General features: G+C 44.4%; 1 protein-coding gene across 3 annotated transcripts in view; it reads left to right on the top strand.

Moving 5' to 3' along the window:
• The window catches only part of Pfkp (phosphofructokinase, platelet), a 65,583-nt gene that overhangs the window by 616 nt on the left and 53,179 nt on the right, over window positions 1-11,788 (top strand). The gene's annotated exons all lie outside the window — the stretch shown is intronic.

The raw sequence follows: 11,788 nt of genomic DNA, 5'->3' as shown, positions 1-11,788 counted from the left end.
GCGCTGGGGGCTCGCGAGGGTCTCGCCTCAGCGGCGCTGTAGCACCTCCCATTTCCGCTGGGAGAGTAAAAGGGGAAAAAGGGGTTTTCTCCCCGCTCCTATCTCCAGTCGGCTTCCGGCGGGTGATAAAACTGAAAACTGAGACGGGTCACTAGGCCCTCCCCGCCAGCCTCCCCTGGACGGGAAAGACCAGGAAGCAGGGACTCCGGGACGTCAGCGGCAGCCGGGGCGCGGGCTCCGGGCTTCCCTTTCACGCCTTCGTGGAGGCTGACTGCAAAGCGGAAGGAACCCAAACCCGGGCCCTTCGGCATGTATTCTCCAGGAGAACGTTTAAAAGTGGGGGGCAAGGACAGACGACTCGGCCGCGGCCCCGGGCCTCGCGCTGTGGGCGCTCCAGGGGGCGCCAGAGTTCCCAGAAGGTGGGGTTTCCACATTCCTGTTAATCCCGGGCGAGGGCAGAGCAGATCAGCCCTAAAGATCAAGCAGACTGGACACAGGTTCCCTGAGCTGGATTGGGGGTTTTATCTCCCCTCCTTCCCTCTGCCCCATACGGTATTCCCTCCTGAGCACCGCAGAGGGATGCTCAGAGGTTGAGCCCAGTGCCCTAGCCTTGTGCCCACCCTGCGAGTGACCTTCCCTTTGCCCTTGAGCGCGGTGGGGCGCGGCAGGTTGAGGAGCTGTGGAGCAGCACGCGTGGAGCAGAGCATTAGGTGCGGGAGTGTGGGAGCCAGCGCTGCAGGGTGCGTGAGAGTCCATCGTGAGACCCCTCCTCGTTCTTATATTTAAAGAAGCAATCGTGACCAGTCACGGCCCCCACCCCACAGGCCGACCTTCCTCCCTGCAGAAGGGTTGGCTGAACTGGTATTCTAGTAAAGTGAGCCTCAGCAAAAACATTCTTCGTGCAGGGCAGGCTTCTCAGAGAATGAAAATGCACAGGCTGGATTGTGAAAAGAGAAAAGTGAAATGGGAGATAACATCCTGCGTCTTGAGTTACTTAAATAAGTGCCTGAAGATGTGCTGATAAGGGCCACCTGGGGTCCGTATGGGGCTCCCACAGACACACCCGCTGTGGTTTCTCATCTCAGGCCAGGGGCTTCAGAAGGCTTGGCTTCCAGACCTCGTGCTAGGACAAATTAGAAAACACGCTGAATCTTATTCTGGACTGCCAGAGAAGAAACAGCACAGGAAGAGGAACTGGGTCCCTGCCCCACCCCCACCCCCACCCCCGTGCTTTGAGGTCAAAGTTTCAAGGTTATTTTAGAGATGCTGTATCTGTTGGGGGGAAATGATACATCATTTTTTGAAATCTATTCAAATGTTTGGTAAAATACTTGGTAGTCGGAGGACAAAAATATGGCAGAGTCATTGTTTTCTCTGTTACTTATACTAGGCCTGCCACTTGTGAGAAGTTAATTAAAAGACAATACCTTATCTGTGGAAAAGAATACCCTGGAAGCCAAAATTATATGAGAACATTGCTTGGTTAGTGTAGTGTCTGGTGAATGGGATAGAGCTCTTAGCTGAACAGGTGGCATCAAATATGACCTCCTGCTTTCAAATGTCACATGGGGGCTGTCCCAGAGTAAACCAGCCATGGCCATGTCTGGGCATTTTCTCTCAAGACCCTGACTCAGTTTTCCTTAGATGCTTATAAATAGTTGTGTACGGTTGTGATGCTGTCTTGGACCTGCTTGAGAGTTTTCATGCATTTCTTTCTGAAAAAAATCATTAGGACATAAGCTCCAAGGGCCCACACTTAGCAGTAACAGATTTCTTAGAGTAGGTTATTCCTTGAAGTGGTGTCTATTATACTAGTCTTTTACTAGTTTTATATTGACTCTATCAGTAGTTGATTTTCTCTGAGCAAAATTTTGCTCATAGCTGGAGACCAAAGAATAAATTTGAGTCTCATTTTTAGGAATTTTCTACTTAAATGTGAAATTATAGTAAAATTCCATTCTGAGATGATTATAGCTACTGTTTATTCTGCACTTTTTATATACTAGGAGCTTTACAATTCTTAGGTCCAGACCTAATTAACATGCCTTCAAGATAGGCATTTCTTCATTTTGGAGGTAAGGAGAAAAACCCAAACGATAGGTAACTTAGGCAAAGTCATAGGCTCCTACCAGGTTGTGGTAGATTTTAAACTATAATGTATGATTTAGCCCCAGTTAGTCTCCACCGGAGCGTATTCTTAAGAGGGCTTCCCTGGGAAGACCGTGCCATCTGGCCAGAACTCAAAGTAAGAACACAACTTGCTCAAAATTATATGGAGGATCTTCTGGCAGTTTGTGTGGGTTTTTGTTGTTGTTTTATTGTTGCTTTTTGCGGGGGGGGGTACCGGGGATCAAACTCGGGTCCTTATGCTTACGAGGTAGGCAGCAGGCAGCAGGACCACTGAGCTAAATCCCCGGCCCCTTGGCGGTTTTGTTAGTAGAACAGTAAATGCCTTTCGAAAGTGATAGCAAGCAAGGTGGCTAAAAAACAATGTAATGTCACACTTGATACTAAAACAATAGAGTACTTTTTTTCACTAATGGAATTTATATCACTTAATTATGAAGTGAAACCAAAAATCCCTCTTCTGTTTTCCTGACTGCCTCAGGTCCAACATTAAGAAATAATTTTTTAAAGCATTTTTTTTTCTCATCTTCTTTGGATCTTTGAATCTTTACAAAATATCCCTGCAAAATTAAACAGATTTCTCTTTAAGCTAAAATAAGTTCCATGTTGCTGAACAGACATGTTCAGCATAGTCATAGTTAAGTACGTATCCTCAAACAACATTGTGTCACATACCAAGGATGATTCATGGTCTTAGACCCAGGCTCTGGCTTTGGCAGGCCCTGGTGTGTAGTGAAGCTGAGAATGCGTTACCTATCTTGCAGTAGTCTAAGTGCGTCTTTTCTGTCAGTGACAGTGAACATTAATACGGTATTTACAGAAACCCCATGTAAGATTGAGTATGTGGAAGTCTTTCAAATCAGAGGGAGACTCACTAGCATTTAGTGGCTGCATGTTGTAAAGTTCTCCCAGGTGCTAAATTATCCCCATTTTACACATGAGCAAGGAAATCCTGAGATGAACCAGGTTTTCTGCAGTAACAGAGATAAGTATTAGGAACAGGCCTCATAATTGCAGCAAAGGGCAAGCTGAGTATAAAGACTGATTAAAAGTGCCGGGGATGTAGCTCAGTGGTTCCACCACCTGCCTTGCAAGTGCAAGGTCCCAAGTTCGATCAATCCCGGGTACCAAAAAAAAAAAAAAAAACTGATCAAAAAACACAGTGTAAGGCCAGGGATTTAGTTCAGTGGTTCCACCGCGTGCCTTGCCAGCTCAAGGATCTGAGTTTGATCCCCAGTACCAAAACACATGCACACACACACACACACTGTATGTTTAAATTTAAAAACTACAGTAAAAGACACATTTACATTAATCCCTTTCAGAATGTTTTCCCTTGCTTCAAACTCACTTATCCCATCATTCTTCTCACTTTCTTTTCTTTTTTTGGTACCAGGGATCGAACTTGGCAGGAGGCAGAACCATTGAGCTAAATCCCCGGCCCTCTTCTCACTTTCTGAGACAGCTCTGGAAGTCCTCTGTCATGAGGGTCTTCACAAGGTGTAATCAAAACTACAGTGAATGCTTCTGCTGAGTGTCATCCAGCGTAAAAGCAGGCTTGTAAAAGCATTACAGTGTCTTTGGTCACTTTATTCGCAGATCTGACCTAGTGGAACTTCTGGCTCTTCCCCTAAAGTCATATGTCACAATGAAAATGTTTTGAATCAGTTCAGGACATCAGGGCAGTCACAACAATGCAACTAAAGACACTCATGAAAAAGCTTTCAGAACTACTTCAGAAAGTGGTGAAAACAGTAGGATAATATTCAAAGCCAGGGCAAATGTTTTGAAGGCACCGAATGGCAATGTGCCTTTTACCGTAAGAATGTTTTAAGCTTAAACATTCACCCTATTTTTCAGTCACATCTCATACATATGAGTTCATTTACCAGTGTATTTCCACCACCTCGCACGTCTAAGGCAGTTGGCAGACACCCACGTGTTTATGGACTGTCGTTCACCTGAAGTCACCACTGAGGAAGTGATGGGTGACTTAGGACTTCCATTTGTCTTCCTTTTTCATGAAGGCATTTAGGTGAATTAAACTGGCGGTATCACCACCCTCACAGCAATAAATGTGATCTACTAATCCTTCAAGATGAAAACTTTAAAATCGGACTTAGAATTGTGAGGCCCTGGTAGTATTGCCACAGGCGCTAAGCTGGCCTCTTCAATTTACCAAATACAATCTGCCCTCCATATGTGTGGGTTCTCCAGATTCAACCAACCTTAGTTTGAAAATACATTTTAAATGGAATCTTGTACTATATACACATGCATGCGCTCATCGGCTTTACTTTTCCTTATTATTATTTCCTAAACAATGCAGCATCACAACCTTTTGTGTACCGTTAGGTATTTAGGTAACCTAAAGTTTTTTTTCTAAAATGGATACATATTGAGGATATACTCCTAAGTGAAATAAGTCACACATGTGTAAATACCGAATAGTTTCTCTGGTGTGAAAAACTATAATAGTACGTAAGATCTTAATGGGATAATTAACAACATGAAATAGGAAGAAAAGGGCTAAAGGTGTAGGGGAAGTGGGAAGGGTAGGGGAAAGGGAATAAGGGAAAAGAAAAAAATATAAGAAAATGAAAACATGGAAATAAAGTGTTTGTAGATGGGGAGGGGAGGAGGGGTGAAGGGAGGGCAGGGACAAGGGGAAAAAATGAGAACCAAGACCTGTCATGTAAAGGTACAAGATCCCAATGATGAATCTAACTGTACTGTATACCTAGAATGTACCAATAAACTCAATTTAAAAAATTAAAATTTTTTTTCAATTGTATGAGAGGATATGTCTAGATTATGTAAAAATCATGTATATGGTCATTTTATAGAAGGAACTTGACCATCCAAGAATTTTGATATTTCAAAGTGATCCTGGAACCATTCCCCTAAAGATGCCAAGGGATAGCTGCACAGTATTTACCAGAGATCTGTATTGTTAAGAGTACTATTTGGAAGCTGAGGTTGGTAGCAAGGACTGCAGTCCTAGCACTTTGGAAAGATGGGTCAGGAAGATTGCAAATTCAAATCCCACATGGGCAACTTAGCAAGACCCTGTCTCAAAGTAAAAAATAAAAAAGGCTGAGGATATATCTCAGTACAAACAAAGACCTTAGGTTAAATTTCCAATATTGCAAATACAAACAAGCAAACCACAAAGAGTTCTGCTTGGGGTCTTTCTGTGCCCAGAGCTGTGCTTGCCTAAGGGCCAAGTAAAATGCAGAGGGAAATGAAAATAATGAATTTTCACCTCACACAGCTCTCAGGGCTCTTACTGTCCTAAAACTACATATATGTTCTTTAATGCGATCTTTGTAGTTTAAAATATAAATTAATTTAGAAAAAAATTATTGGTTCTAAGAAGCAGTGTGTGAGAATTTCAGCATTATCGTAGCATAGAAGTGGGAGATTAGTTGTAACTGTGTCATTTTCTCTAACTCAAATATATTTCTGTGTGGCGTAGTCAGATGATCTTTAGAAGCTAGACATTTGATCATCTTTCCAAAAAAAAAGCATGTTGAGCCAGAGATTTAGCTCAGTGGTGCCACTGCCTGCCTCACAAACGCAAGGTCCTGAGTTCAATCCCTGGTACCCCCCCGAAAATTATGTTTTCTTGTTTGGGTACAGAAAATTAAAAGCTTCTGGTGGAGAATTCAAGTCATTTATCTAGGAGAATGGAGGCTATTTATATAAACTCTATCAATCTGGGGGCCCTAGAAGCCATTAAACTTAGAAATATGAAGATAAGGTAGCAACATGTTAAGGTCACAAATACTGGTGTATAAAAACCATTTCTATTACTCCTGTTAAACATGTATGTGGGGATAAATAACAGATGGGCGTGTGTTACAGAAATAGATGAGTCACTTTTTGAGCTATTTTTTTCAACAAGCTTTGTCTGGTGTTGTATTTTTATTTCTTGCAAAGCATCTACCAGGAAGCTGCAGTTCTTCCTCACCCACCTCTATTTTGTACATCTTTACCACCCTGCACTTCTCTTGGAGTTACAGTAATTGTGCTTCTCTGGAAGAAACAAGCAGTAAAACATGGCAGATCAGAGTACTGAGACTCCAGAGTCTCATTCGGAGGTCCTGGTTCCTGGGTCTGCCATCTACTAGTGCTGTTGGATCTCATTCGTTTGTTTGTTTCTTTATTTTGTTTTTGGGAGTGTTTTCCACCCCCATGCTCCTTTCTCTGCAAAGTGAAGCTGTTGGAGTTACTCAGTTTGTCTTCCCCAGCCCTTATCATCAGTGAAAGTCTTTAGGCAAAAGTGGAACCTGTCACAGAGGCAAGACTTCTGGGCCGCTGTATGAGCTCCCACCCCAAGGATCCGTCAGTACCTTCCCCATCCCTAAGGTGCTGCCAGACATCTGAGGAATCCTGTGCAAAGGCAGATGTTGAGTGTGTGGTCCGTATATAGTGACCTCCAGTCCGTGCAGCTCATGTTTTCAGCTCAGGTATACTATTACTCATTCTGGTTCTGTTTCGGTTGTCAGTGTACGTGTGAAAGAGCCAAGCATGTGTTATGTGTCACAGAACACGTTAGGCAGAACCGTGGAGCCCCTTCTCTCTGTCACAGTCACAGTGAGGCCAGACGGGCTTTGTCTCAGGGGCTGCTGAAAGCTGAAAAGGAAACTGGACTTTGGAAAAACTGCTGTTTTCTCAGAGAGGCCCAAGGAAGCCTAATTGTGAGGGAGGTGCCAGCAGGAAGCAGCCGGGAAGATCAGCGAGTGGGAGCCCTGAGGGAGATGGAAGGAAATGGCCTAGGGCAAGGTCCTGGCCAGCTGTGGGCCAGGTAAGGACTTTGGATTTACCTTCTGAGAACTGGGAAGTCACATGGAGGTGTCTTTCATAAAGGTGGCTTTGTGGAATGGAAAGAAGGGAAGAGAGAGTCCAGTTTAGGGCCTCAGGAGGAGCAAGAGCAGGTTGGTCACACGAGGGGAGTCAAGAGGATGGTGCTTGGACATGTGGCAGGATGTCCATGTGCCCACAGGTCCACCCTGTGGAGGGGACCAAGGCTCTCAGTGCCAGGGAATGGGATAGGTAGGAGTTCATCTACAGTGGCAGGCAGAAAGTGTGAGAGGGGTAGACATGTATGGGTGGGGAAAGGATATTCTTCACCGCAGGAAACTATCCGTGGGGTATTAATGCCATCGGCTCCTGGGCTAGAATATTAATCAATCCACGTTTAATGAGGAGCTTTGTGTTGGTCAGTGTGGCAAAATGTGTACAATACATCAAGAGTCCAGTGGAGACCTGAATTGGTACCCTGTATTTTATGCATAATTTGAAGCATCCTAGCAGCTATGTTAGTACAAATAAATGTGTGAAATAAATTTAAAAGTATACTTTGACAGCATAATTATTGCATCAATAAGATATTTTGAATCCTCTTTCTTCTCACGTCAAGTCTTTGAAATCCAGTGGGTACTGATACCTACAACATATCTCCATTTGGACCTGACTCCAAGGGCACAGGCTGCCCTGATGACGGTGTGTCAGAGAGCCATGGATGGCGTGTTGCCCCCCGAACTCAGAAGATCCCTACCTGAGTGCTGTGGTGAGCACTTTGAGAGTGTGCCAGCACAGCCGGTGCTGCTCACATTTGCCGTGGACACTGGAATGCAGCACGCTGGGCCTCAGGCCCTGTGCTAGCCTGGAATGCTGCTTTCCAGATGTCCCTGTGGCTAGCGTCCCTTGCCAGCTCCAGTTCTTTTCTCAGGCATCACTTTCAGGAAAGCTGCCCTAAGCTCTCACTTGGCTGTAGCAACCCCTCGGGAAGCATCATGTGGGCTCTCAGCGCCCTGACCCTGCTCTGCTTATCTTTCTCCTTAGCTTTCTGCCCTCCTACCAGTGGGTGCTGTACTTATTGCTTGAATAGCAAGAGTGAGGTATTATAGATTTGACTTTTTTGACAAACCAGTGAAAGCGAGCAAGCTGACCTTATTTTTCAAATTTCAATATCGAAATTCAAAACTGAATGATTGTAAGTACTGTGAGATATGCAGGGAAAGTGACTCAGTGCTATCAGAGGGGTTAAGTGAGGAGATTGTTATATATAGTCCTCAGGTAACAAAGATAAAAGGCTGAACCTAAATTACTCTGTTAGAGTCAATATGTTCCTTATTTTTCAACTGACATATAATATGTGCTCTAATTTGTAGAACACAGAGTTTAATTCAGTACATGTATACACTGTGCAGTGATCAAAGCAGGATATTAGGTCTTTCTATCTCCTCACATAGTGTCCCATTAGCAGTGACACATAATTTAAACTGAATCAGAACAGAATTGAAGAAGCACTTGGAAATGAGGAATGCCACCTCAAAGTAACTGGAAAATAAGAATTTACCTAATACAGTCTTGCCAGCCTCTGCTGTTGTCACAGGAAAGACCCTCTGACCTTAAGGAGGAAGTTATCACTATCTTACTTGCAGTGTATTTTAGGAAGAAGTTATTTGAGAATGTATGATATCAAGAAAATTATTCCATAATTTATCCTTTCTGTTTTACTTATCACATATTTCCAATTTAACTGCTCCCTCAAAGGATTGCTTTTGTCTCAAAGTTTGTTTTGTTTTTTGGTTGGCATAACAGGATCATACCTTCTTAAGGATCGGGGATTAGATTTTGGCAAATTAGGAAGAGACTGCTGTCCACACACTAAGTCTTTCTTGGTAGGAGGATTACATTTTCCCACAGAAACACTTCATGAAGGCTGTTTCCCGGGTCAGCCAAAACCAAAACAGAATGGCTCAACCCCACCATAGCTGAACTGTTCCTAAAAACAGTAGCTTCAGTGTGGAGTGGAAAATCCTGAAACTGCCTTTTGTCCCAAATGTCTGGTGGCCATGCCCATGCACAGCCCTAAGCAAAATGAAGAAACGTGGAATGTTCCTGCAGGGGACTGTAAAATCGAAATGCAAGGGTCTGTGTCTCCACACTGGCTCCTTTCTTCCCCCTTTATCTCCTGTTGTCCAGGTCCCACTCCCTGCTCACCCATCTTGCAGAGCTCATCTTCCTCAGGCTTCCACCCAAAGGGCCCACCCTGAGGCAGCACTTTGCAGACCTGACTGCACCAGGATTCAAACTAAGACCTAAAATCCAAGCAGGTCCTGCCCCTAAGCAATCTAGTCCTGCAGGCCTTCTTTTTCAGTGGAGTTCCCTTTGGTGATTGGAATGCATAGCCACTTCAGGAGAGAAAATTGGAAAGTTTTTTTTTTTTGGTCCCGGGAATCAAATTTGGTTCCTCGCATTTGTGAGGCAGCAGCAGAATCACTGAGCCAAATCCCTGGCCCTGGGAAGTCTTTTAATCCAAGTAGTCTAGGCGTCTGTGGCAGGAGGATAGAATTTCAAGCCTAGTCTGGGCATTTTAGCAATTTAGTGAGACAGCATTTTTAAAATAACTGGGACAGAGCTCAGTGCAAAGGCCCTAGGTTCAGTCTCCCGTATTGCAAGCAAGAATAATTAATAATAATGATGATGATGATACTTAAATAGTACACTCCACCATCTACTAATTCAGTTACCTTGGGCTGATCAACTTTTCCCTTCTGAGCCTCACTTTCCTCATCTCTTGAGGGAGTTGCAGGACCCCAGCAGGCTCCTAGCACTCCATGAACTAGATCAGGCATCGGCCTGCCTCGAACCAGCCAGAATGCCACAGGCTTCTAAGCTAAAGGAGAAAAGGCGCAACTTGGCTTAACTCCTGTCCTACCTTCCAAGTTAATAAAAGCCCTCTGGGATTTAGAGCTGTGTGTCTTACTCAAGTGTGGTTCCCAGAACAACTGGGGACCTGTTGGAAAGGTCAGTCTCAGGCTCCACCTGAGAAGCCCTGGAGACCAACCTAGCAGTCTGGGTTTGAGCAAGCGCCCCAGGGAACTACAGCAGGCTTGGGCAGGCTGTTGTAAGGTGTTCCGACTTCAAGGGACACAGGTTGGAGTTGGGGACACAGAATCCTGCTCTGGAGTCTCCTAGGGGTCAGCTTCTCTATTGTGTTCCGCTTCTAGCAGTTTCATCCCTTCTGTCATTTCTTTCCCAAGTATATTTTCTAAATCCCCAGGGTTGTTCATTTGGCTTGAAAGGCCCCATGGAAATAAAATCAGAGGAGAGAGCAAAAGCACAAAAGGCATTCATCCTGCTGCTTTACCTCGGTTCCTGGTGTTGGAACACATTCAGGGTTAGGTGGTGAATGCACGCATTAGTGGCTGGAGCATAAAGTCCTAGAACCATAGTCTCAGGAGGGTGGGAAGAACTGCTTTTATCCACGCAGTTAAGGGTAGAATCCAGGCGTGCCTGACCCTGACCATCAGAGAGGTGCCCACACCCACATCCAGGTGCCGCGGGTGTGAGCACGGCGCGGGCCGTTCTGTCTGCCAGGAGTAAGGGCAGTGTGATGAAGGGGAAGTCAGGAAGCCATCTTGGAGGGGCAGGAGCTCCGAGGGTGAGGAAAGGTCTCGAAGGAGAATGTGCTGAAGGCCAAGCGGAGGAACTCACTTCCTGGTAGCACTAAACAGGGAGAATTCCCAGGACACCAACTGACAGACCTGTGAGGAGCTTGGATTTCCTCTCATAGGCCCTGGGAACTAAGGGGAAGGGGGCAAGATGTACTTGTGCTTCGGAACAGAGCACCCTTCCTGATGGAGAGAACTCCTCAGACATTGCTGAGTGCAAAAAGAACTAACAAGTGTGAAACTAAACAGGAAAATAAGAAATGTGATTGAAAAATGTATGTGTTTCAGTAAAAATAATTATTATACTATAGATACATTATACATTGCCTTTAATCCTACTCAAAATACTCCCCCTGGTTTCAAATACACTTATCTGGCCATTATTTCGACTTTCTGAAACGGTTCTGGAAATCCTTTCATAACTGTCCTTAGTTGTGCTGTCATGGCTGCCTTGATGTGTTGAACTGATTTAAAACATTTTCATTTTACACAGTCATTTGTCTCTGGGGAAGAGACAGAAGTGTCGCAGTGCCCAACCCGGTAAATAGGGTGTGTGAGGACACGTGGCTGTGTTTTGAGGAGCCCGCCTTTCTTTTGGGTGGCATTTGGCAGCAGCATTCACCATATTTTTTATCAGGCCTTGTAAAGACAAGAAAGAGGTCTTTCAGAACTGCTTCAGAAAGTGGCGTGAATAATGAAATAAGTGTGTTTGAAGTGAAGGGAATATTTTGAAGGCAATGTGTCTTTTACTGTAATAATTTTTTAAATTCAATCAATCACTGTATTTTCCAGTTACCCTTTTAGCAATGTGGCATTATACCAAGTTTTCCAAGAAATGGGGTTTATGTGGACATTACCTCATCTATAATTATTTTTAATAAAACAGTATATTTGTAAGTCATTTGCAGAAATACCAGAGAAAAAGTGTTTTAATTATTCTGGCCAATATCTGGCATAAATGATGTAGAGGGAAGCAGTAAGATTCAGGGAGGACTGTCAGGAAAAACTGACAATTGTAAGACTGAGGGTATTATGGCGGGGTGTGGTGGCACACGCCTGTAATCCCAGCACTCGGGAGGCTGAGGCAGGAGGATCGCGGCGAGTTCGAAACCTACCTGGGCTACATAGTGAGTTCCACATTACTCTCAACTACATAGTGAGACCCTGTCTCAAAAAAAAAAAAAAAAAAAGAT

This window comes from Fukomys damarensis, unplaced genomic scaffold, assembly GCF_012274545.1.
Source record: "Fukomys damarensis isolate Sample0158 unplaced genomic scaffold, DMR_v1.0_HiC HiC_scaffold_10, whole genome shotgun sequence".
NCBI lineage: Eukaryota > Metazoa > Chordata > Mammalia > Rodentia > Bathyergidae > Fukomys > Fukomys damarensis.
Note: the sequence above shows the minus strand (reverse complement) of the source record. Positions and strands in the feature narration are given on the sequence as shown.